The 26,424-nt window shown below is 51.9% G+C and overlaps 1 protein-coding gene across 1 annotated transcript in view; it reads right to left on the bottom strand.

Annotated features, from left to right (window-relative positions):
- The window catches only part of PEBP4 (phosphatidylethanolamine binding protein 4), a 211,433-nt gene that overhangs the window by 13,640 nt on the left and 171,369 nt on the right, over positions 1–26,424 (bottom strand). The window lies entirely within an intron of this gene.

A 26,424-nucleotide genomic window follows, 5' to 3' on the forward strand; every position in this document is an offset into this window, starting at 1 on the left:
GACTTTACTGAGGATGGCTTGGCCGTGAGGGGTGGGCCCCTGACCTCTGGAGAGGCCTGAGAGGACACTTCCTGATGATTTTCCCCACTCTGGCCATCTGCGCCCCCAGACTAGGCACAGGACACACTCTCATCCTCTGAGGTCTGGTCAGATCTGAGGCGGGGGCTGACAGTCCTCAGAAGCTTGCTAAGCCAGGTCATCCTTCAGGCTGTCTTTGGGCCTTGAGAACATTAGACCAGTGACCGGCTGAACAGCCAGAAGGAGAGGAAAAGGCCTGACTCTGAGGCAGATTCTTCCCTAGCCTCCCCCAAACTCAGCCCATACTCTCCAGGAAGATTCTTTGGCTGCTGGGACAGCCTCAGTTTCCCTCCTTCCTTTCCTTCCCCTCCCTTCTCCCCTCTGCTCAATGTCTGTGGGATAATGAGGTGATTCCGGGGGCGGGCGCTAATGAATGTTTGTGCAGGACTGGGAGATGCTCAGATGAAAGGGACTGGAGCCGGGCCCCTGGGTCCGTGCCACAGCTCAGGGCTCCGGGCCATGCCAGGGAGCCCTGCGGCCCCTAGGTGTGAGGTTTTATAGCCTTAATGATGGTGATTAGCGTGGCTCTTCATTGATTCTGCCAACACCTAACTGTGCCCTGGACATCTTTCCACCAGGTCCTTCCTGGTACGGCCCCGCTCCTCCCCAACAGAGGTTCTCCACATGGTGGTAGTGGTGGGGGTGCTCAGGGTGGTGTTGGAAAATGGGGGTGCTCAGGGTGGTGGTGGGGGATGGCGAAGAGTGGCAGGGGGTATTGAGGGGGAGCGTGAGATTTAACTCAGTTCTCTGTGGAAAATCGCAGGGTCAGCTCGGTGACTCAAGCCCTAGTGCGGTTTACTTTTTACAAAGCCCCACCCTCCCATTCTAGAAACCCCCATCTCCTCTCCTTTAGGCTGCAGCTTGCCCATTGACTGTTCTCACTTTGGGCCTCCTTTGGTCTGGGTAACCTTGGTTGGGGGAAAGGGCAGGAGACCAGAGGGCTGGGCCCCTCCACCTTGGGCCCTTTCCCACTTTGCTTTCACCTCACATAGGTGAGATCTCTTTCCTTGGATATCCTTCCACCTCCCTCACCCAGGTCCTGTCTGCTCAGGAGCATCCAGGCAGCCTTCAAATTCAGTCCCTCAGACACAGCAGAGAGTATTCTGGCTCTGCCCGGGCTCTCTCAGCTCAGTCCCCAACTCCCCCAATATTGGGTCTTGCCTTGTCCAGGGCTGGAATGAGGCCCAGGTGTGGCCAGGGGCTGAGATGCTGGGGCACCAGGATGAAGGGAAGGGGTTGTGGAATGGAGGGTCCTCAGTACTCATCTCTCCTAGGAAAGGAGCTAAGGCCTTGAGGTCTAGCAGCCACTTTACCAAAATAGCTCTCTGGCCACCCTAGCAAGATTGAGAGAAGGAGGCTGAATCCAGGGAAGCCCAGCCCAGCTCTGAGCTCCCAGCCTCCCCCTCATTCCTTTCCAAGTCAGTCCAGCCAGCGGTTTGTTTAAATAAAACAATAGCAACCTAAGCTGGCTGTTTTTTTTTCAATTCCCCACAGGCTTGGTCCCACCCAGAGTAATAAACAGGCCTCTCTCCTCTGTGTGGTGTGGGAGGGGTGGTGGTGGGGGCTGCGCGGGTAAGGTCAGGGAATTAGTGTGTGCAGAGCAGTGTGGAAAGTCTGATCTGCAGCTTTGATCAGGGTGGGAAGGCTCTCCTCCCCTCCCTTTCCCTCTGGGGAGTCTTTCCTCATCAGCTGGGGCCAGCTTGGCAAAGACACATGCAAACCCTGGGACTTACTGTGTAAAGCCAGCGGCCCTTCCTGCCGCCTTCACTGGGCCCGCTGCCCCTGAGCTCAGCGGAGGCAGCTGCTAGGGGGCCCTGAGCAGAGAGCTTCAATGGCCTTCAGAAGCTTTTGGGTCTCTCTGGACCTTGTCATATGGACAGGTGCTGGTCCCTGCTGGAAGGGGGAGCAGGGAAGGAAGGCTCTCAGGAAGGACAGAGCATGTGGTCAGGATGGCTGGTATTTGCTCTAGTTGGGTTGAGCATCAGCTAAACTCCCTTCTTTCACTGGTCTGTCCTGGGGGCACCTAAAATATCTACCATTGAACTAACACCTGGGAGGAGCCTTAGGAAACCAATTCAAAGAGTGAGAAAGTTGAGTCCCCAAAGGGGTCAAACTACTCATCCAGAGCCACAGGAGCAAGTGGGAGAATCCTAGAATGTTCTAGGAGGAAGAGGTGTTAGACCCTTTGACCTTTGAGACTCGCTAGCTCAGGGTCTCATGCCTTTGGACCTGCAGCGCTGTCTTGTGCTTTATTATTATTATTATTTTATTTTATTTTTTAAAAAATATGTCCGTATTGATTTCAGAGAGAGGAAGGGAAAGGGAGAGGGTTGAAACATCAGTGATGAGAGAGTTGTCATTGATCGGCTGCCTCCTGCAGGCCCCCGACTGGGGATCGAGCCCGCAACTCAAGCATGTGCCCTCACCAGGAATCAAACCTCAATCTCCTGGATCGTAGGTCAATGCTCAACCGATGAGCCACACCCGGCTGGGCTCTTGTGCTTTTTTTTTTTTTAATGTGATTTAAAAAATTTTTAAATTTATCTTTATTGTTGAAAGTATTACAGGTGTCCCATTCCCCCCTCAACTGACCCCCTCCATATTGCTCCCACCCCCTCCCCAGGCCTTCACTCCATATTGTCTGTGTCCATGGGTTATGCATATATGCATATAACTTCTTTGGTTAATCTCTTCCCACCCCCACCCCCCTTGCCTCTTCCCTCTGAAATATGACCATCTGTTGCATGCGTGAATGTCTCTGGATCTATTTCATTTGTCAGGCTCTTTTGTTCATTAGCTTCTTCTTAAAGAAGACCCTTCAGCCTTTCATGTAGTACTGGTCTGGTGGTGATGAACTCCTTTAGCTTCCTTGTCTGAGAAGCTCTTTATCTGACCTTCAATTCTAAATGATAGCTCTGCTGGGTAGAGTAATCTTGGTTGTAGGTTCTTGTTTTTCATCACTTTGAATATTTCTTGCCACTCCCTTCTGGCCTGCAAGGTTTCTGTTGAGAAATCAGCTGACAGTCGTATGGGTGCTCTCTTGCTGCTTTTAAGATTCTCTCTTTGTCTTTAACTTTTGGCATTTTAATTATGATGTGTCTTGCTGTGGGCCTTTTTGGGTTCCTCTTCTTTGGGACCCTCTGTGCTTCCTGGACTTGTAAGTCTATTTCTTTCCCTAGGTAGGGGAGGTTTTCTATAATTATTTTTTCAAATAGGTTTTCAATTTCTTGCTCTCTTTCTTCTCCTTCTGGCACTCCAATAATACAAATGTTGAGCCTCTTGAAGTTGTCCCAGAGACTCCTTACACTGTCTTCATATTTCTGGATTCTTTTTTCTTTTTGCTCTTCTGGTTGGGTGTTTTTTGTTTCCTCATGTTCCAAATTGCTGATTTGATTCTCAGCGTCCTCTACTCTACTGTTGATTCCCTATAAATTATTCTTCATTTCAGTTCGTGTTGCCTTCATTTCTGATTGGTACTTTATTATGTCATCGAGGGTCTCACTTGTTTTCGTAATAGTCTTACTAATATCCTTGAGCATCCTTGTAACCATAATTCTGAACTCTGTATCTAGTAGCTTGCTTGGTTCTATTTCATTTAGTTCCTTTTCTGGAGATTTCTTCTTTTCTTTCCTTTGTGACATGTTTCTTTGCCTCCACATTTTGGCTGCTTCCAGATGTTTGTTTCTATGTATTAGGTAGAGCTGCTCTGTCTCCTGGAATTGGTAGAGTGGCTTTGTGTAGTAGGTGTCCTGTAGGCTCCAGTGGTTCAGCTTCCCCAGTCACCTTAGCTTGGCCTTCTAGGTGCTCCCCTATGTGGGCTGTGTGCACTGTCCTGTTGTAGTTCAGCCTTGGTTGCTGTTGGTGTCCCTGGGAGGAATTGACCCCGAGGCTAATCAGCTGTGAGGACGAGCTGCAACTACAGCCAAAGAGCTGCTGTGCTGGAGACACCCCTGTGGAGCAGGATTTACTTCAGTGGAGCTTTGGTGTTCACCAAGTGTGCCCCTTGAATGTGTCACTTGTGGATGTGGTAGGGTTGTAATCCAGCGTGGTCAAGTCTGACCACCAGGTGCACTGTCTCTGGGGCCTCCTGGAAGGTGCAAAGTCAGCCTCTGCCTGGGCCTTGCCCAGGGCCACTCAGCATGAGCTACACAGCAAACTGTAGTTGGCTGCTACTTGTGCTGGGCTTGGCGTTGTCCAGGAGAGGCCAAGCTATGAACCAATACAGGCTGCCGCTAGTGCCAGGCCTAGGGCCACTTATCAAGCTGTATGGGGCCCGCTGCTGCTTGTTTGAGAGATTTTAGGAAAGTCCTAAGCATGAGGCTCGAGAGGCCACTTGCACAGAAAAGCCCCTGGAAATGGCCTGGATGAGCCTGCAGGTGGGGAGGGGCGGGGCCTCTGGGAATCACGGGGCGGGGCCAAAGGTGTGAGTCAGGTGCTGGCGATTCAAATATGGCGCCTGCCTTCCGGCTGTGTGCAGGGAGGGACTCCCCACAGGAGCAATGGCCTCTGCCAGCTCTTCTGCCTGGGAGAAAGCCGCCCCTCCACCTCTCGCCCCAATTTCAGGCAGGTTAGTTCCTCCCCAAGTGTCCCGGGTCCTTTCAGGCTGCTGCCCGGCGCTGGGGCTCAGAGGGAGCATGTCTGAGTCAGTGCGCAGGCCCTTTAAAAGGAGAACCTGGGACTCCCTCAGCCTCCATGACCCTCTGTGACAGTCCCCACAGGTTTTCACAGCCTGCAGTTGTGGGGACTTCTCTTCCCGGCCCTGGAGCCCTGGGCTGGGGGCCCAATGTGGGGCTGGGGACCCCTCGATCCTCCGGGAAATCACCACCACCGAGATTCCCTCCCGGGTTTAAACCGCGGCACTGGGCGTGGGCCGCAGTCAAGTCTCTGGGATTCAGCCCTGATCTGCCCGCATTTCCGCCCCTCCTACTGGTCTCGGTGCTTCTTCAGTGCCCTGGTTGTAGGGCTTCTGTTCGGTTAGATCTCAGGAAGTTCTGAGTGATGGTGGTTCTGTATTTTAGTTGTAATTTTGATGTGGTTGTGGGAGGCTGCGGGTGCAGCGGTTACCTACGCCGCCAGCTTGTTTCTCCAGTGATGTGTCTGTTGTTTTTTAGTTTGCATCCTTTTGTGTGTGTCTGCTTTTTCTATGACATCATGACAATGCCATCACTTCTCTAGGAGGATTTTTAAAAAACACACACCTATTATTAAATACACAGATATTACCAGGAGGGCTAGGGCTATGGTGGAAATGGTTTCCGCACCCCCCATGAAACATGAGCTCCCCTAAAGCACCTTTGTGGATGGCAGGGTCACATTTAGCCTGAGATCACCTTAGAAAGCTGGACATCTCTGGGGATGGATGGAATTCAGGGATGTTTCCAGAGGGCAGAGGGAGAAATCTATCATTCTGAGCACTTCTCAGGGAGACTGGACTGAAGGAAGCGCCCTGAGGATTGAAGATGAGCCCAGGGTTTGAGGGACAGACCTCAAACCTGTTAAGTCTGAGCAGAGAGGCGCTTTGGAACGAGAGGCTGCAGGAGGGGAGGGGCTGAGAGCTCATGGGAACCTTGCTGCCTCACCTGGCCTCCCACCCCTGGCCCCCAGGTATGCTGCTCCTCTTTAAGGTGGGCCCGGGGCACAGACAAATCCTCCTTTCCCTTACTATAGCTAAAACAGGTTGACATTTTCAAAAGGAACTTGTCTAAATGCTACGGTTAAAAAAAGGAAATAATTACAGAAATTACAAACGGTGTAGAAATAGTCAGCTTTCTGATCAAGAGCACTGAGAAACCCAGGATACTTTTGCAGGCTGTCAGGACAGGCGCACTCCAGGTATTTGGGCTTGGGAGTTGTCCTAAGCCTTCCTCCTAAGTGTCAGGGACTGGAGGACAGTGAGAAGGCAACTCTTTTCCTTATCATGAGATTTCCTCTCCAGCGCTCTCCTGCCTCAGTAACCACTGCTTCTCTGTCAAGCTAGTTTGGAACTGGCATGTGAGATGCTTAAGAAAAGTTGGGGCTCAACTGACAGTCATAGCAACTCCATTCTTGGACCACGGTGATGTAGATGGTCTTACCAGATTTGTTCTGACTGACTTGTCTTAGGCCAAGGAAAGAGCACAGTGCTGGAAACTGGGCACCTGCCCTGCCACTATTACCTTACATTGATAATGAGCTTTAAGTGTTTATTCCCGGGGGGGACTGTCCAACTGATGGCTCTCACAGCAGCCCTTGCATGAGAAGGGCAGAGATTGGTTTCCCCATTTGACTGAAAGAAACCCAGAGAAGCTTCTCAAGGGCAGGGACTGTATCCTGCCCATCTTTGTAGCCTGTAAGGTTTTGCCCATCATTGGGGTAGTAGGTATTGTTGATGCCCTGGCCCATCTCCTGACCCTTGCCATGTCAGTGTTTACCAGTTCCACTTCCAACCTGCTTCTCCTGGCCTCCAGAGCCCTCTCCACCACCTGTGCAATAGGGCAGACATGCTGTGGTATTAACAGCTCCTGGCAACAGCTCTCAACCAATGGCTGATGGGAACTGGAGCATGAATAAATACTTCAGCTCCTTGTCTTTCAGGGGGAATGACTGAGCAGTAATTTCACACTAGCTCCAGGTGCCCAGAGTGGAACTTGTTTGCTCATGAACCTTGATTGGGTCTTCCTCTTCCTGTCTTACCCATTCTGTTACTGGTGCTCCCTTGTGTCCCCTTGAAAATAAACTGCTTGCACTAGAATCCTGGTGTCAGGATCTGCTCCTGGGGGAACCCAAGCTAAGACAAAAAGGGTCCAATGGACATTTATGGAATGAATAGAGAGGTGAGTGAAGAAGACTTTGTTCCAGGTGCCACGGGTAGCTAGCCTCACTTCCAGGACGATAAATCTGTACTCCTGACCCTCTGCCCCAATCTCTTTAGACAGGTCTGAACTGCTTCATCTATACCTGGATACTTCCGTCCTTCAGGCCCAGGCCCCAGGGCTCCCTGACAGAATTGGTCCCTGATATAGTAAGCCCTTGGAGAACTACAAACAGATGAGCCAACTTTGTTTCTTGTCCCCACGCGGAGAGCCAGACAGCTACATTTTCTGAGAGAAATGAGTGTCCAGAGACACCCCTCACCTCCCCAAGCCTGGGGACCGCTTTAGGTAAGAGCTCTTTGAGACATGGTGGCCAGATTTGTGAGGTCTGGTGAGCATGGGGAAGGGGCCTGGCTCAGCCCTGAGCCCAGCAGGGAGGTCGGCCCAGCTTCCTCATTTCACTTCAATTACCTGCAGGCAACTGGCCGCCCACCTGGGTGTTTGTGAAGGACCCAGGTACTTGGGCTTGCTGACCCCCGAAGCGGAGGGTCATCTGCACATTTCCTTGAGTTTGAGGGAGAAGATTTAATCTCTTTACCCACCTCCTCTCCCCATCTGGACAGGAAGATTCAATTTCTTCTGCCCGACTGCAAACCCTAGTCAGGATGGGCAGTTCCACTTTTTGATCTCCGGGTAGGGGGCCATCAGAAGAGTCCTGAACTTGAGAGATGTCACAGAGATAAGGGCGAGTGGAGGGAGAAATGAGTGAAACAGAACACTCAGCGGTGGTGGGAAATGAAAAAACCGGGTAAAATAGAAACAGAGTTCCAGGCTCTGTGACACTGGCACCGAACGAGAAAGCTCCTTGCTGTTTTGCACAGCTGCCTGCAAGCTGCCAAGTGGCAAAGGAGCCAAGAAAAGGCACAGGATTGGGAAGTGCTACCCAGCAGCCTGTGTGTTCTGCAATTAACAAGGGCTAAGTGAGTGGAAGGCACTGACAGCTCCGGGGCTCGAGAGCCCCAGGGGCCTAGCACCAGCCTGGAGAGGACCCAGCCTCGAGACTGGAGCTTGCTCCAAGGGAAAAGCTGTGATCAATTAATCTTATGGCCTGCTTTTTTTGCCCCAGGGCCAGGGAAAGGAGGGCCAGCCACTGCAGTGGGTGGAATGGAGTCCGTGGGAAGTGGTGAGCAAGAGGCTCAGACCTGAGCCCTCCTGGGAGCATCTGGACTCCAGGATGTAGGGCGGCCAATTATTTTGTGCACCAGTTTCCCTCAAGTGTTAACGTCAAGGACTTGACGGGCCTCTTCCTGGCACCTTCATGGGCAGTGGGGGCTGCATGTGAATATCATTTTTAGAACACACCAACGATGGCCAGTAGATTCTGGTATCTTGGCACCGACTGGCAGTAGGGCTTGTGTGTTTTGCCTCCTACTTTGGCTTTGGATCTGGAGTCAGTTACTTCCCTAGATCTCCAGATGCCAAAATGGGGTGGGGTGTGGTGTGGCTGAAGGGGAATGATCTGCTTCCTGGAGTAAGTAGTTACCCAGATGGGAGGGGCTTCGCCACATTCCGTGACACTGGGTTAAGAGGCATGATTTCCCAAGGCCAAGGTTGTCTGTGACCTAAAAAGTACAGGCTGTCCAGGCCCTTTGTTCCAGGCCATGTGGAGGTGCATGTGGTTCCCAAGTAAGCCATGCGGTCTTGCACCTGTGTGTGTAGGATAGCATCTAGCAGAGACTTGGCCCCAAGGAATAATGGCTGAGGAGATGGGTCGGTAAATGAAGCAATGAAGGAGAAGCTGTGTGTTGGAGATAGAAATATGAATGAGACACATTTTATGGTATTGAGGATCTCAGGGTCTAGTGGGACAGGTAAATCAACAAAGAAATAACTGTCATAGGCCTAAATAATTGAAGTCTATAGAAAATGCTGGAGAAGCATAGAGGAAGGAAGTTGTCACTGCTTGGGGGTAGTAATCAGAGAAAGCTGTTGAAAGCATGCTATCTGGGCCTTGAAGGGTGTGTAGGAGTTTTTCAGTTTTCTAGTGGACAAGATAGGGGAGGGGAAGGGCAGCTTAAGTTGAGGAAACTGCATAAGCAGTATAAAAATATGTAAATAAGGCATGAAAAAAACACACAGTTGGGTCTGGAAGAAGCTCAAGATAAGGTTGGAAATGTGGGCTGGGGTTGGGCTTAAATGGCAGGCAATTCTTCTGACTTCTGAGAATCAAAGCTACCAGCCGATCTATAGACCCTGGACAAGAATTCTTTTGTTATCCAAATGCTCAGCAACTGTGTCCCAGGAAGGTCATCAGAAGGGGCTGTCGGAGCTGCTTCTCTGGTCAAGAAGGGATCTGGGTGGGGCCAGGTTTGGGGACACTGACTATGTGGTAGCTCAGAGCTGGATGGAGCTGAACCCCATTACCATAGCCTCACTCAGAGCAGGTGAGTCTGTGATCCCCAAACTCCAAAACCTTCCTTTTACAAACTAACTTTTTTTCAGGTCATTAAAGTACTTGTTCATTGTAAAAAAAAAAATAATAATTTTTAAACATGGAAAAATAAAACTAGCAGTAAAAAGACCCCTCATGGACCATTCCCCATAGAGATAACTGCCTTGAGAGGACACATGACTCTCTTTGCATTTGAGTCCCAATGTTTCTCATCACACAGGTGCCAGCTTTGAGCCCTTGGTCCCCTGGAGCCCATGTTGGCTAGACTCCCATCTGACCTCCTGTTTGGAGAAATTTGCCCAAGTTACTTTCAGTGTCTGAAGCTCAGAGACTGGTTTGGACCTCAGGAGATGGTGGACCCACACCTCTTTGGCCTTTGCCTGTTACAAGTCATCCATTCTCTGACTGTGGCTCTAAGGTAGAGTTAGGAGGAAGGTGGGAAGGAAAAAAGGAATAAGGAACACAATGCGCCATCATATTAAACCTGCTCCATTTAGAAATAGATAAGAAAAGCTGTGGGACATTTACACCATGGAATACTATGCAGCTGTAAAAAAGAAGGAGCTCTTACCCTTTAGGACAGCATGGAGAGTATTATGCTAAGTGAAATAAGCCAGTCAGAGAAAGATAAGTATCACATGATCTCACTTACATGTGGAATCGAATGAACAAACTAAACTGATGAACAAAACAGATCCAGAGTCATTGAAGCATGGAACAGACTGAGGGATCTCAGAGGGAAGAAGGTGGGAGGGCGGGAAGAGGTTAACCAAAGAACTTACACGCATATATGCATAACCCATGGTCAGACAACAGTGTGGGGAAGGCTGGGAGAGGGGTCAGGATTGGCGTGGAGGGGTCAATGGCTGGGGGTGGTGGTGAAGGGGACATCTGTAATACCTTCAACAATAAAAAAAGAAATAGATAAATAATATTAAGATAGACTGAAAGCAAGTATCATGAGTTGATAGCTAAGTATAATTATTATGCATCAATGTCAGTTTAGGCTAAAGACTGCCATTTCTAGAAGCAAGGAACAAAAGCTGAAGTTTTTAGTATCAACAACAGTTTGCTGGAATGCCTCATTTATCTGGAATCCTGTAGGGAATTGAGTATTCTTTACAAGCACACTTCCCTGATCTCTTGAATCTTATATTTTTAGCTTCCCAACAACTTTTATCTTAACTATTTTGGATAATGATCTTATTAAAACACTAGTTCTTGTCTTCTAATATACACACAGAGAAAACCTTATGTAATTTTTAACACCACTGTGGCCGTCGCAGTGAGTAACCAATTTTGCACCCTGCTGCAGCACCCAGCTGCCACGCTGAAAAATAAAAAGAATGGCCATTCGGGCTTCCTCCTGCTTAAACCTCCAGAGGAGCCAGTAATTTAATATTTATGTAGTCGTGGCCAGTACATAAAGAAAGAGGAATCACCTCTTGGGGCAGGCATTTTGCATTCAGCATCTTTACACAAGTTAGCTCAGTCTGGTCCCCGCCTTTCAGGACACTTTCTGCTAAGCTAAGGGACCTCAGGAGCTCCCACACTGGGAGGGCAGAGGCCTGCTGCCCTCTGAAGAAGTTGTGCTTCGTGGTCTGATTTCTGGCAGCTGCAAGAACTAGGGAAATCCGGCTGAGGCACCCCCACTTGATTAGGGACTGAGCTGTTACCACAGCCGTTCTAAAGGGCAGCCTGGGCTCTGGTCCAATGTCATTACCAATTAGCTACATGACTTTGAGCAAGACACAATTTCTCAGCGCCTCAGTTTCTGCACCTATCAAGTGGCAATGATAATGATACCTGCCCTGGTTTCCTCAGAGTTTTTGCGAAGACGAAATTAGGAAATGAAATATTCTAAAGTCCCGCAGTGCTGTCCAAGTGCATGGGTCATTATGGCTCCCCTTCCCTGGGCATTGCGGCCAGAACTCATCCTGCCAGCTTTCCTTTGCTGTGATGGGCCTAAGGAGTCTCCCGGCAGGGTCAACCTCATGAGGCTAATGGCTGTGCCGTGGGCTCAGAGATTACTCAGCTGTGAACGTAGGGCCGTCCTGCTGGGTCTGCACTCACCCAGTGTGCGCGGAGTGCATGGCACATAATGTTTATTAATATGCCTTGATGAGGGGCATTAATATCTCCTAATGACACCATCTGAGCCCAGCCTCCTTTCTTCCCTTGCTCCTTTCTCCTTTTTCTCCCCACTACCCCGGGGAGACACACACACATTCACAGAAAAAGAGCGATGGACACAGGCGGCCCAGAGAGGGTCAGGAGAGTGCCTGGGGAGGAGGGGGCTCGGGTGGAGTCCAGCCACAGGGGTCAGGCAGAGGGTCCTGGGCGAGGGAGGAAGGAAGAAGCCGCTGGCTCCGCTATCAGGTGGAAACTTGGCCAGAAACTGCTTAGTGATGGAAGCAAGGGAAGCAAAACAGTGGCAAGACTTTTCCAAAACCGAAGGGGAAGGATCGGGAGTGGCAGGGGATGAGATAGGAGCAGCTGGGGCTGGAGGCCTGGGCTCCTTGAAGGGAGAGGAAGGGAGGGAGACCAATGGCTGCTAGGTCTGAGAGGTGGGGGGCAGGGGTGAGAGCCAGAGAAGGGGAGAGCGGTGAGTCACACTCACTCCCCCTCACACATTCACACACTCACAAAGACACATGTTCACACACTCACACAACACTCACATGAGCTCACACTCATGCTCACATACACACACGTACAACACATTTACATGTACACTCAAACATGTTCACACACATGCTCACACACTTAAGCACACATGCTCACTCACCCATGCTCACACACATATGCACTCATAATGTTCACACATACTCACATATACACAGACACACACACATATGCTCATGCACATGCATTCACATACATATCCTCACATGCACATGCTCACACACACATATACACTTAAACATATTCGTACACACACACTCACATATGTACACTCACACATACACTTATACATACCTGCACTCATACAGTCACACACACTCACATATACACTCACATACAAACATAAGACACAGACGTATTTGCTCACACATACATATATATTCACATACACACACATATAACACCCTCTCCCAAGCAGCCTTTCACTGTTGGGCATGTCAGGGCTGAACATGAGGAGAGAACCAGGGTGGGGGGCATTTGGGAAAGGGCCAGTGGTGAGGCTAAAGATTGGACCGTGGGATTGGGAAGAACGGCTGGGGAAGAAATCTCCAGGCCCCTGGCCAGCTACCAGGATGGAGATGACTGATTAGGACTGAGGTCTGTGAGTAAGAACTGAGCTGGTCCGTTTCCCTCCTAGAATCTGAGCGCCAACATCAGGGATGTAGGAGGAAGGCGGAGCCTCGGTGGGAGCTGGGAGCGGCAGTCGCCCAGGAGCAGGCCCTGACCCTGCGCTCCTCTCCAGCCCTGTGCTCCTCCCCATGTGGTAGCGGAAGGCTGCAGATTGGGCTGCTCACCTCTCCTTGGAGCAGCAGGACAATTAGGAAATGGGTGCAGCTAATCCCCCTAACAAACCGGGTTTAGGAAATTATGACCCAATCAGAGGGGAGAGAGCAGCAGGGCTGCCTCCTCAGGCCTGGCTCTTATCACCTCCATCTCTCATCTCCAGTATGCAGTCTTTCTGGCTGGGTGGCTGCAACCCCAGGAGGGGAAGACAGGAGGAACTTGGGAGGACCCATAAGCTGAGAGGAGGTGACCTGAACAAACCTTGGTTTTCCAACTTCAGCTGCACATAGGGGGCCCAGCAGTCCCCTAGCCTGGGAAGGGTACCCCAGGGCTTGTGAATGGTCAGGGGGCCACTGTTATCTGGACTGCTCGCAGCGGTGTCTGTGAGAGCTGCATGGGGGCTCTCCCAGGTTCTATGGCGTGGGAACACCTCCCCAGGCTGCTTTCCAGAGCACCTGGCTCAGCAGCCTCCTCTGGCTTCTGCTGTACTAATCTTTCTGCCCCCTCTCTTTTTGCCTAAGAGGCGTCCCTCAGCCTCCCACCTTGTCCCACCCTGCTCTGTACTGCCACCCAGGAAACGGTCTCTGGGCTGCACTGCCCTCCTGAGTACCATCTATGAGATTTGGGTAGTTCTAGAGGACCCGGGCCACAAAGGCTGGGGGAGAGAGAATGGGTGGGTGGGGGGGATGGAGCAGGGAAGGGGAGCCCAGCAATCATGAGCCTCTCCATGGCCTCCTTGGGGGAAGCTGGCAGTAGTGGTAGGAGTAGGGCTCCTGAGCTCTCTTCTCTGCTTTGTCTCCCCCCTTCGCCCTATCTTAGGTTCCCATACACAGCTCTAGTGAGAAGATAAAGCATAAGCCATACTTTTGGGCCTCACTTCTCCTTCCCCACCAAAGAGCCCAGGCCTGGGGCTGCCTTGTGAAAAGGAGGGAGGGAGGGAGGGAGGAAGAAGAGAGAGAGAGAGAGAGAGAGAGAGAGAGAGAGAGAGAGAGAGAGATTTTCCGGGAAGAAAGGTTGGGGATCAAGAATTTTGAGCTAGAAAAGATGCTGGCAAGATTTGGAGGCTCTGTGAAACCCGGTGCTCCTTAGAAAGTGTGACAATAAGGAGAAAGAGTCGAAATTTCATTCCAACCACCTCTTGTTCTTTTTAGAGGGACTGAGAGTGACCTTGGTCCTAGTCCCCTAGTCCCTTGCTACTCAGAGCAACAGCGCCTGGGAGCTCTTTAGAAAAGCAGTCTTAGGGCTCTACCCCAGACCTAGTGAACCAGATTCTTCCTTTTAACCAGAACCTGAGGTCATTCCTATGCACCTTAAAATCTGAGAAGCGCTGCTCCACGGTCCTGCTCTCTGGTCCCTAGGGCCTCTTGAATGGGCAGGTAGCTCCTCATTAGACCTGTGGTGGCAGCAGTGGTGGGACCATCTAATCTCTTGTCCCTGAACATGTCCCCTTTTAGGTCCCTTCCAGGCTCTGAAGTGCCCTTGGCATCACCCTTTCCAGGGCAGCACCTGGCTGACCTTTAGGTCCCGAGGTGGCTCCAGCTCCCAACTCAGACTATTCGGACTGGTCATGCTCCTGGTCAGAGGAGGTGGGTAGACTGGAGGGGCTGGGGCTCGGCCAGGACCGGGAGACACCAGAGCTGGGGTTCACATCCTCTTCCCTGCACCCCTTCTTGGAGCTGTGGAAAGCACCCCCAGCTCAGTGACCCTTGGCACTGCTCCCTGTCCGAGCCTCTGAGTTTCTGGAGTTGGGCAAGGCAGCGGCTTCCACCTGTGTGGCCAGACCTGGATGTGCTGTTGATAGGTGCTCCAGGGAGAGAGACATTCTGGAAGAAAGACTGAGGATCGAGAATTTTGAGCTGACACACCTTCCCCTGTTCATGCTCCGCGCTTCCAACCCTATTTGAGGAGAGAAATGGTCCTTCCCCAGGAGTTCAGGGACCGTGGGAAAGGAGAAGGCAAGAGAGCATGGCTCTTCCTGGTAGCCTGCAGACCAGAGGAGGGTGTGTGAGGTGGCCTAGGTTTGTGGGTCAGGGTCTGCTTTAGGGCCCTGGACCCAGCAGGAGACCTGTGGCCAAGTGCCGTCCTCAGTTTTCTCTCCTCAGAGGCTCCTCAGCTAAGCTGCCATGCTGACAAACTGCCAGGCTGCTCTCACGCTCCTTGGCCATGCTTGGACCTATGTGGTGGGTCTTCGTGCCCCTGCCTGCCTGTGTCAGGCCAAGTTAATTTGTCTGGGCCAGGGGAGCAGTGATTGTGGCCCACCAGCAGCCTGCTGGGGTCCAGGGCCACTCAGACATTAGTCGGAACCAGGGTGTGCTCTCATTCTGTTGTGTCACCTTTTACAGTGCCTGGCAGGCAAATGCCAATCTGGGGAGCTTGGCAATTACAATGAAAAAACAACCGAGACTGAGCTCAATAAACTCCACCCTGACCTCACAGTTGGTCCCATCCATCTCTGGAATGCTTGGGGACTGACATAACCCCAGGGAGACGAAGGGAGACCTACAGTCCTCTCTGGCAAGGCCAGCTGAACCTGGGTCACTACACTGCCCCCTTAGTAGGTGGTCATCTGTTAAGGGCCACTCAGCTGAGCCCCATAGGCCAATGGGAAGGTTTGTGTGCCGAGGTCCCTGGCTTCCCCGGGAGCCGGTGCCCGCCTTCCTCCTGGCAGTGGGGAGCTGGGCTGGGGACAGTGGTGGTGCTTGGCTTCCAGCCCCACGGGAATCATCATCTCAGAGTGTGTTGAAACAAGTCTTTGCACAACCTTGAGGAGGGCCCAGCAGTTCCAGGTGATAGTGCCCAGGGCCATGAGGAGATGGGAGGAAAGGGGACAGGGTGACAGCAGGGAAGAAGCCCAAAGGGGTCAAGGACCCGTGGCCTTGGGCTCCCCAGCTGCTGACTCCCCAGGCTTCTGGGTCTGGGGCTCAGCCTGTCCCCTTTAGTCCCCACCCATGTGGCTGGCCCTCAGAGGTCTTCCACCTTAGGAGTCTGGGATTCTAGGCTTCCAGGCCCATCCCTAGGCTATGCCCCAGGGAGGTGACACAAACTTCTCCCCAGAACTTTGTGTTGTGAGCAGTGAATTGCCCTGGCATCCTAGGCTGCAATACACAAGCAAGGGGCCTTTAATGAATGCAGATGACAGCTGATTAATCTGCCAGCTCAGGAGTCCTACTCCTCTCTGTGGGGTCTGCCCACGCTTCATTCAGCCTCGTTGGCCTGCACCAGCGGAGTGAGCTCCAACCTATTACTCCTGAGGCTTCCAGCCCTAATGGGTAAGGGGGCAAGCCCCTGCCCCTCCTCTGCCTCCTGAGCCTGCGGCCCTGTCATGCATAAGGGGCTGGCTCTAGAGGAGTGGGCTTGCCCCCACTTGCTGGACTCTGTTACTGGGTGTTCCCCTGCAGGAAAGGGGCTTATTGCATGGAGAGACCCAACTAGCTGCTCAATGAAATTTGTGTGAAGGAATCAAATTTAGGAGGTAAGAGGGAGCATTGTCTAGACAATGGAAGATGGCTTGCTTTCCAGTTACTGGCTGACTATGGGCTTGAGAAAGCAGCCAGATCATCAGATCATTCACACTGTGGGAAAAGGCAGAGAGAGAATAACTGGGGCTAGGAGAGAGTCCCTCTTTTTATCCCAATTCACCTGCCCTGTCTCCTGGCTACTGTCAACACAACCCACTTTCATTGAGCTCCTGCTAACTGCCAAGCACGATGCCATGTGTGGGTAGCTTACAGTCTGGTGGGGACACAAGAGTAAAGAGGTAATTACAGGTGTGATGAGTTCTAGAAGAAGTCTTACAGAGGGCCTAGTCTGGGAAGCAGGGAGGACTTCCTGGAGGAGGCATGAATAGGCTCTCCACCTGAGAAGACTGGTACTTGGCAGGGGAAGGGGAGGGAGAGCTGTGTGCTGGGATGGAGAGGCCCCTATTTCCAGACTCCAGCTACCAGGCCTGGGATCTTTCAGGGTCTCCTCGTTCCCAAGAGGCCCCAGACCCTTATCACCTCCTCCTTGAGCTGCCTGACCCTCCCCTTGGGCTGCCTGGCTTCTGGGGAAGGAAGGATTGGGGTTGGAGGAGCAGAAAAGGGAGTGAGAGTCAGGCCTACTAGAGGCTACTGACCTCCTGGGAAGGCCCCCCAGACAGGAAGAGAAGCAGAACTCCCTTTGGGGGAGAAACATCTCAGTTTCTACTGCAATAAAGAAGGGGCCTGAGCTCTCCCTGCAGCCTCTAATGATGGGGTTGGGGTGTAATGAATATCTGTGTACTCATAAAACAGGCTAATGACCGTCCTCATTTAATGGACCCCTTTCATCCTCACCTGTTCCCAAACCAGAAGGGACCATCCTAGGGGCCCAGGCCAGGAGCCTGGTGGCAGCCACACACCTTAGCTGTTTGGGATAGGGGCAGTTGGTTCCTGAGCCTCATTTCCTTCTCCATCTCTTATCTGTTTGAACCAGCCCAAGGAATTTAGGTCGATAGCTGAGCAGCCTTAGGAAGTGGGCAGGGGATGGGGAGGGAGAAGCACACCCTGATTCTTTAGAACAGTGTCGACATAGTGGTGGCGGCAGAGAAAGAGCATTTAGCACCGCTGGAGGCACCACGCCCCTTTCCTCTGCCCAGGTACTGATAGGATCTCACAGAATCATCCCAGCCTCAACTCAAACACCTGAGAAGCCCTAGACTCGGGGAAGGAGAGACTGGCCTGCTGAATCACCAGCAACACCTGTGTTTTGCTTGGGAGGTCTCCCGCTCAGGGACTAGCCAAGCCTGACCCTGTTTGGCTTCCTGAGCTTGGTGAGATCACAGCCTGGGGTGTTGTGGCTGCAGGCCAGGATGACCTGCTATGCAGGGAGGATTTTTAAAAGGGATACTTGCCCCTGTGTTCCCAGGATAAGCTTAATGAGAGACTCAAATTGTTCTTTGCCCTGTCCTCCCCCCCCCCCCATTGGATTGTAAAAATTGGTCAGGGATCATGAAATCACTTAGGATAAAAATGTGTAGTGGAAGTAAACAATCCACTTGCCATGGACAAGCTTCTGGGTGGTTGTAGGGTTCTTGGTGACTGGTAGCATCCCAGGGAGGTGGGATGGGCAGAAGCAGAGTCCCCAAGTCCCTGAGGATGGAGAGACAGTCTGGTTTGCTTACCCCAGAGCTCTGGAACTACCTAACTGTGGTCTTCTGGTCATAGCTTGGACAGGAGCCATGGGCCACCATGACAGGGTCTGCCAGTGGCAAGAAACTCATTAATGAGTCAGCTGTAGCCTCAGTGTTCCCATCTGGGTGCTGGCCCAGCCCTGCCTCCAGGCCATCTGTAGATATAAGGGTCCAGAGAGGGGAGGATCCCAAGACTGCAGGTTCCTGTGCCCCTAACCAACCTCCCACCTTCCTCCCCTTAAGAGGCAATGTCCCCCTTACAATGTAGGGCAGAAAAAGCACTGTCCCAGGTCCCACTTAGCCTCTCAGCTGGGGCAGCACAGTATGAAAGGAACACCTAGAGAGGCACAGGTTTAAATCCTGGGTTTGGGAGAGTGGGAAGTAACAGGTAAGGTGAGTCACTCAGAGGTGGTGCCATGGGTATTAGAGAGTTACAACCACCATCCTAGACGCGTGGCAGGCACTCTCCGCTCTCGAGGCGTTTCAGGCACTTTTATGCCACTGTATCATTTAATTCTTCACAAGGAGGCAGAAAGGGCAGAGGTGATCACCCACAATCTGCAGGTGGGGACACGGCCCTGGAGGGGTTAAGTGACTTGCTCTAGATTCTAGTCCCAATCAGTGGCAGATCTGGAAACGGAATCCAGGTGTCCTGGCCCATGATCTAAGTACCTGACTCACAGTCCAGTGTTCTTTGGCCTGCACCTCACAACAGAAGGGGCTGTATTAAAGAAATCCATTCTGAAGAGAAGAGGTGATTTCTTTCCCCTTTGCTGAAATTGCTTGGGTGTCCTAATGTGCTCAAGCTGGGCTAAAAGACCAGTCTAGAACTTCCTCCATCTCTCCTGGGTCATGCCCAGGCTGGGGGCAGGAAGCTTTTTGAAGAGGGACAGGCACTTTCTCCAGCACTCTCCTGACTTGGAGGACCCTGAGTGTCACCCTGGGGAGGTCGGAGAGGGGTGTAGGCTTCACCAGCCTGGGGTCCTGCAGAGACGTTGGCCACCTGATGGGGAAGTGGGACCTGAAGGGACATGGGTGGCCAGGTGACTTGGGGAGGAGTTCCCAGGTGCCCAGTAGTGAGAGGTTTAACCATCTGAGGCTGAGGGCTCTCCTTAGGGCCCTTGTCAGCTGGATCAATAAGAGTTGAGGTTCCTTACGAGCTTGGCTATGTGTTTTCTCAGTCTCAAAGGCCCTCTTCTGGTTTTCCTTCTTTCTGGTCTGGTTCACACGTCTCTTCTGCTATGATTCCTTCCTCAACTGTTCGCCTCCCGTTGCTTCCTCCCTCACACTCTGCTTGGCTCTACGGTGGTGCGGGCCCCACTCGGCCTAGAACTGCAGCTGCTAGCTCTTCTCTCCTTTGGCCATGAGCTCCTCCAGGGCATCTTGTCCCCATACTTCTCCATCTCGCACTCACAGTAAGTGCCTGGGGCAGCAGGGAGGGTCCGACGCACACTGCCTTCTCCGAGATCCATATCCATTAGTGCCCTTGGTCATCCCAACGGCCCTGCAAAGCAGGAAACTGAGGCTGGGGGAGGGCAGCGACTTGTCCAAGTCATTAGGTGGCAGAACTGGAATTAAACCCAGGTATTCTGTTTTCAGACATGATGCTCTTTGCCCAGCTCAATGCTGTCTCTCAAATGTTTGCTTAGAAGAATGTGGGAGAAAGTGACAAAATGGATTCTGTCTATGGAATTGAATCAAGGTGTTGTCCACTGGCTTGAAAAATCCACCCAACTTGTGGCAGGAGAAGCAGACTCATTTCACTGGATTCAGCTTCCTCCCTCCTCCCCTCCCTTTCTTCCTTCCTTTTGTCCAAGAAACATTTTTGCTGCAGTGAACTGTGAAAGGGCTGCAGGGTCATCCCTGTTGGCTGTGTCCTCTTGTTGGAAGGAGCAGACCCACCTCTCTAAGAACCCAGGGACTCAAATGTAGAGCCACCCTGCGTGATGGAAGAGCCCTGGGCACAAGGGCTGATCAGTTTGGGGACAGGTTGGGCTCTTTAGGTCTGGAAAATGACCAGATGCTGCAGCTGTGGGTCCTGGCTGTGGGTCTGCGATTCTGTTTTCTGGCCCTTCCGGAGTAGGGTAGGGGGACAGTGTTGGGCCCCCGGACTAGGAACAGTTGGTTAGATCTCAGCCACACAGGAAAGAAAGCCACAGGATTGCCCTGCCCTTCTTTCCTCTCCTGCCTTATTCCAGCCTCTTCCTCCTCCTCTGCCCTCTCTCCTCTCTCCAGGCTCTTCCCCTTCATTCCTCCCCTCTTCTCCCTCTGTCACAGGGCACCCCAGCCCTCTATCAGGAAACGAAACAGCTCCTTCAGACCATCTGAGCTCCAAGTCTACCTCCTCCTGACCAGCACTGTCCAACAACATTCTGTGATGAAGGAAATGTCCCAGCTCTGGGCCATATAGTAGCTGCTGGCCACAGGAGGCTATTGTTGAGCACTTCAGTGTAGCTAGTGCTGCCAAGGAATTGCATTTTTAAACATTTCATTACATTTTAATTAACTTTCATTTTAGTAGGCATATATGGCTAGTGGCCACTGAGCTGGACATCAGAGCTCGAAATGATACCGAGTGCTGAACTCCCAGGAGGTCCTTGGAGGTACCCCTACCTCTGTCCAAGCCCTGACCCCCTAGCCCAAGTGCCTTTATAATCAGCTTCCTGATCCGCGACTTGTGAGAGGCCCTGGAGGCCTGGGTTCTGGGCTTGGAGCTAGGTGACCTTCACCACTGGATCTGTGAGCCTCAGTGACCTCTTCTGTAAAACAATGAGGATAATTTCTTGCAGGCCTCAAGGTTTCCTTTCAGCTTTAAGTTCCGTGCTTCTTCGGGTCAGAGCCTGCTCTGATCCGATCTGGGTGAGTCAGTTTGAGCAGCAGGGCAGGCAGTGTGTGTGTGTGTGGGGGGGTGGGGTGCTTGCGCATATGCATAGATGTGTGTACATGTGGGGAGGGGGCTATGAGGGGCAGCAGTGAGCCCCTAGGAGATCCTGCTTATCATGCCTACTGAGCATCCTGGGACTAAGAAAAGGGTTAAAGGCTCTGTCATTAGGGGAGGTTGCAGCCTGACTACACTGTTGGCAGCATTTGCCTGCTCCCTGGCCCCGGGCTGTTCCAGTGATGCCCCAGACTTCCTCTTCTACCATAAAAGTATCCCGGAAAGCCTTCCCACAGAGGCCCCAGGGGCTTTCTTAGGGAATGTGTAAGTGTGTGCGCGCACGCAGACGCTGTGGGGCAGGAGCCCAGGCCAGGCTCATGCTCCCCAGCCCTGGCACTGGAGGGATGTCTGTTCCAGCCTGAGTGGAGGGAGGAGGAGGGGCTTCACCAGGGCCAGGGCCCTGGCTTATGCAATGCTTCGCCTCTTAGTCAACTTGGACAACTTGGGCATGCGTGTGCATACACATGTGTGTGCACACACTGCACACACTGCACTGTGTTTGGGAGGAAGATAAATTAGCATTTGGTGCTTTGCCCCTGCCCAGCCTCTGCTGCAGATTTCCCTCCACATCTGGAAAGAAGGGGGAGATGCCCCAAGAGAGGGCTGTTCTTAGGCCCCGTGAGTGTGTTGGAGGCTCCAAGCCTGTGGCTGAGGTAGGAGGGACCCTGAGAGGAGGCCTCTGGGGGAGGAGAGAGAAGCCCCACTAGCCAGTCTGTGGTGGGACATGGCCAACAGCGTGGAGAGAAGAGGCTGCCTTCTCCTCTGCCCCGGAAGGTGCCCAAGCCTCAGGGATCCTAGGTCATAGAACCCGCCTGGTGGAGAGTTGCGTCAGAGTGAAACTGCATGCTAGATGCCTTGGGGGAGAGTGCACTGAGGGCTTGTGATCCTAATTTCCCAACCTTCAGGTGCTTAGGGTCAAATCCCAGTCCTCCAGCAGCTCTGCCCCTCCCCAGCATTCACTAGGCAGATGAGGGTGGTCTCTGGGGTGAGTGAAGAATGGGGGGGGGAGGGTGAATCAGAGGTCACCAGGCTTTAATCAGCCCTGAGTCAGAGAGGTGGGTGGAAACAACTTCAGGTAGTCTTGGGGATCCCCACAAACAAGAGCTTCCTAGGAAGAGAGAGCCCTGACTTCACACTAGGTCTTTCTCCACCACCACTGTACACTCCAGGGGAACAGAGGTCACTACAAGTGAATGATTTAGAAGCAGACCCGCCTGGAGGCAGGGAGTTAGACCAGAGGACCCATTGGGTTTTTCTCTGTAATTCCACACAGAGGACTCATCGCATGAATGTCTCTTGGTTCTGCAGACCTACACTGTCCATTGAGAGTTTGGGGAGGTCCACTGTTGGGTGGGTACAGAAGGGGGTACCCTGCAGATCTCTGTTGGACTTTCTGAATTTGCTCCAGTGTTTTCGCTTCCCCAGAAGTAGGTAAGGGAGAGGGGATGGTTGGAAAGGTCTGCAAGTTGCTCTTTGGTTACACATGGTCTTGGCAAGAAAGCCATGGGGTGTGTTCCTCCATTACTATAGCTGCCACCAGGTTCCCCACAGTACAGTGAATAAAAGCCCAAGGTCTGGCTGGTTGGTAAACGCCCCCTCCCCCCATTTCTGGGGGCCTCTGTGTAGCTCTTTTTGCTTAAATCTGTGGACAAGAGGCTCCCTCTACGTAATGTCAGTCGTAGGAGCACAGCCGCTTCCCTGGGTCCTCCCCCGCTGCCCTGCTAGAGCTGAAAGCTATGCCTTTCCCAGCCCCTGCCTCTACCTGTCTCCTCACTCCCTGGACAGAGGAGGCACTATCCAGAGCGTGGCCACCAAATGCAGCCTGTACCTCCCAAGATGATCCCTATCTGCCTCTTGGTCTGAACATTGCCATGCCTTTCCTTCCTTTGATTAGATTCCCCGTTTAGGTGGGTAGCTGCAGGCAGCTGTGGAAGCACAGGGGAGCCATGGATGACGAGATCTAAAAGGGGTTTGGAAATCCCTTAGCGAGGTCCAGTTCAGGGCCCCAGCACCACAAGGCCACTTATAGGGTCTAGAACCTCATTCTCCTGATTCCCAGTAGGAGATAATTTATAACAAATTAACTCTTTTAATTTTTTTTAGGGGCTTGGGTGTGCAATGGAGCTGGAATTTGGAAAAATTCATCTGGGCAGAAGTTTCCCTTTTTCCAAAACCCAGGTGGATGGTTCTGGGCACATGGCTGGTATTTAATAAATGACTGTTGATTGACCTGAATCTCTGGTGATTCCTCTCTCACCTTCTGTAGGAAGGAGGGGTTTTCCCTGGGGGAGCTTAGTTTGTTCCTTCCCTGCTCTCATCCTTCACATTCCCACTCCTGCTGGGCAGTCAGGAAGGAGGATGCCAGGTGGCCCATGTCCCCATCCCGTGGGTCCCACTTTGCTCTCTCACAGTTACCTTCAGTGCTAAGACCTGAGCGAAGGAGCCAGTCTGTACAGTGCAGCCACTCTGATTAACTAGAGAAATAAACAAGATGGTATTGTGCCAGAGGAGAGGAGTTACATCAAAAGTATCTCAGAAAGGAAGAAAGCCAAATTTTTATATGAGATGCATGGACAGGGGGAGAGTGAGAAAAAAATGCCTGGGTAATTAAGTTAATAGGTTTCTTAAAGAATGCCCTTGTGAGTGATGTTCAGCACATTCAAGTGTTGACAAGAAGGTATTGAACTTGACGCCCACGCAGCGGGCAGAAGCATGCTCTCGGCTCCGACACACCTTCTTTGTCTGAAACTTGTAGTAAAACTCAGCGCTGGGTTGTGAAATCTGTCCCAGGGGATCTGCGCTGCAGGGGCTCCAAGGTAAAGCCCCCTGCTTCTAGATAGGGTTGGGGGGGGCAGGGTGGCCACCCCGAACTAAGAGCCCAAGATTAAGATAGCAAAGGCTGGGGCCCACTCAGAAGCCTTGGAATGCTGTGATGCCCCTGTGAGACCTGGGGGTCTCTAGGGGCCCCCGAGACAAGCTGTAACCCTTGTGGGTGTTCAGATTGAAGCTTTGTCCCTTCCCTCTGAGCCCCAGTTGCCTTGGGTAACTTGGGTCTGATACTCAGGAACATCTCTTAGATCCTAGGGCTTCCCTGATGAACTAGTGGGAGAATCTAAGCGAATATGTGAATATGGATTTCCCCTTTCTCTTAAATCTGTAGCAGGAAAAGAAGCTCCAATAATTGGTGGGCTGGTGGAAAGGACCCTTGCCTTAGAGGAGGAGGAGCCCCCCCCCCCCGTCTACATATTTGTATTTAAAGAAAGCTTTGGGTTGAAATCACAGGTTATAGGTTGAGCATAAATTGAGCAATTTTAAAACAAAGTAGCAACTCCTTTTGCCCAGCAGCCTGCCTCAAAGGCCCTGGCTGAGGATGGGGCTCTTTGCCTGCTGCCGGCTTAGTATCTCTTGCTCTCGACATCAGCCATTCGCCCCATCTTCTCCTTTTGTTTCATTGGACTCAGACTTATCGGGCAATCAGAGTTTTCAGGTTAGGACCTGAATCTCAGGGACTCCTTCACAGTTACAGTGGCCAGGTTTGCAAAGTGAAAAAATGGTGACAATTTCTATCTTTGTGAAAGAAATTTTCTGTCTTAGATACATAGCAAAACACTTTGAAAATAAAGTAACCTAAGTCTACGGTTGTCTGGTCACCCTGAGGCAGCTCATCTTAAGGGAGCAATTTAAAAACACCTGACTCAGCGCCAGCAGCCTGGCAGAAAGACCAGTACTGCCCCTCACCTGAAGTATTCAAGGCCGCGTGTGTCTGTGGATGGGGGAGAGCAGAGTGAACTGGAATTTCCCCTCATTTACAAATGGCAGTCAGGGAAGGCCAGCCCTCTTGCACCTGGACAGCTTGGGTGAGCTCTTTGCTCTTGTTCTGGGTACCAGTCCTTGTTTTGGGGGCTCATTTCTGCCTGAGGAAGCCAGTTCCCACCCCACAATCCCACTGTTCAAGAGGTGTAGGGTTCTGGGATCTGCACACACTCCTAACACTTTTCTGTTTCCAGGAAAAGGGAACAATTTATCATCTTTCTGCCTAACTTTCAACGCATTAGGACAGAGTATTAAAGCAAAGGCTCTGGATTGAGTAGGGGATACCTGTTAACTTTACACTCAAATTTTCCATTCCTCCAATATTCCCGCTCTCACCCATTCTCCATCACAGATATCTATGGCTGCTGGTCTCTCCTTTTTCTGTTTGCCCAATTTGAGTTTCGTGTGAGCAAACTGAGATTCCCCACTTGCCCTGATGCAGCAAGCGGCCAGGGAGTAAGTGGCCTGGCAGCCCCGTTCAGCACACTTTTATTGGGTGCCTCCTGTGTACAGAACAGGGCTGGGGGCTACGGGGTTACAGGCCTGGCTCTTAAGGAGTGTTTGGCCCATGGGAGCCGCAGAGCTGCCTGCACCATTCCTATGGTCCCAGAGAACAAACACCCTGCTCAGGAGCCAGGAGGGAGCTGTGAGCACCCCCGAAACATGCAGGTTTCCAGACAAGTCACCTCCTCAGGTGATTTCCCATTTCTACCACCTCCCAGCTTAGAAACTGGGGGAGCTACATGGATTTTTGACAAGGAGTCAACCATTCAAGGGCACAGGGACAGACTTTTAGCTGGGACATCTTCTTGCATCTACTCTCTTTGAAAATAGTTTTTTCTTCCCTTGGAGACACCTAGGCAAGAGTGAAGCAGACTTCTTAGTCTTGACAAAATAATGACACCAGATCTGTGGTGTTGTTCATGTGTCTCACGTGGACAGATGGTGCTGGGAGAACTTGAGAGCTGGGCAGATGCCACAGCTGCCAAGAGGCTGAGGTTGGCCTCCAAGGCAGAGCCCTCCAGAGTGACTACGTTGCTGCAGTCCTGCCCAGATCACCATTCCTTGTGGAGCATGGTGGAGGGCAGCAGCCAGGGTCCTGGCCTACAGGCTTTGCTGTGCTGCCAGCGGCTCAACATTGGCTTTTGGACCAGACTTCCCCGCCCCTGTGTGGGAGGTGTGAGGGGCTGGAGCCGGGAGGCAGGAAGTGAGCACAGATGGGCTGCTGGGACAGCTGTGCAGGGAACAGAGCACATCTGTCCGGGTGAGTCTGGTGGGGCCCCACCTCACAACTTCTACACCCAGTCTACTGGTTCATTGATGGGGTGTGGACTGGGTTTGGGTCCCAAATGGGGAAAATGATGGAAAAGGAAACTCTGAAGATAGAGGCTGGAGCTGGGGGTTGCTGAGGGCCTATGTTCATATGAAAGAAAAAAAAAAAAAGAGTGTCGCTGAGCTCTCGAGGAGGACATTGGGCAAAGTGAAAAGTGGAAGCAAATGGGTCAAATTGCATCTGCTCAGGATGGGCTTCTGGCGACCAGGGTTCGGTGTCTCCTGCTCTGTAAAGCTGCCCAACCCCTCACCTCCCCAGTAAATGGATGGTCTCCCCTTCTTGCCGCTCCCCAAGAGCTTCTTTCCGTCTTACCTGCTAGACTACAGGTGTACTAAGACCAGAGACCCCATCTCCTTCGTAACTGAATGCTCACAGAGTAGATACTGTAGAAGTTTATTGAAT

This window comes from Miniopterus schreibersii, assembly GCF_964146895.1.
Source record: "Miniopterus schreibersii genome assembly, chromosome: 4".
Classification (NCBI taxonomy): Eukaryota; Metazoa; Chordata; class Mammalia; order Chiroptera; family Miniopteridae; genus Miniopterus; species Miniopterus schreibersii.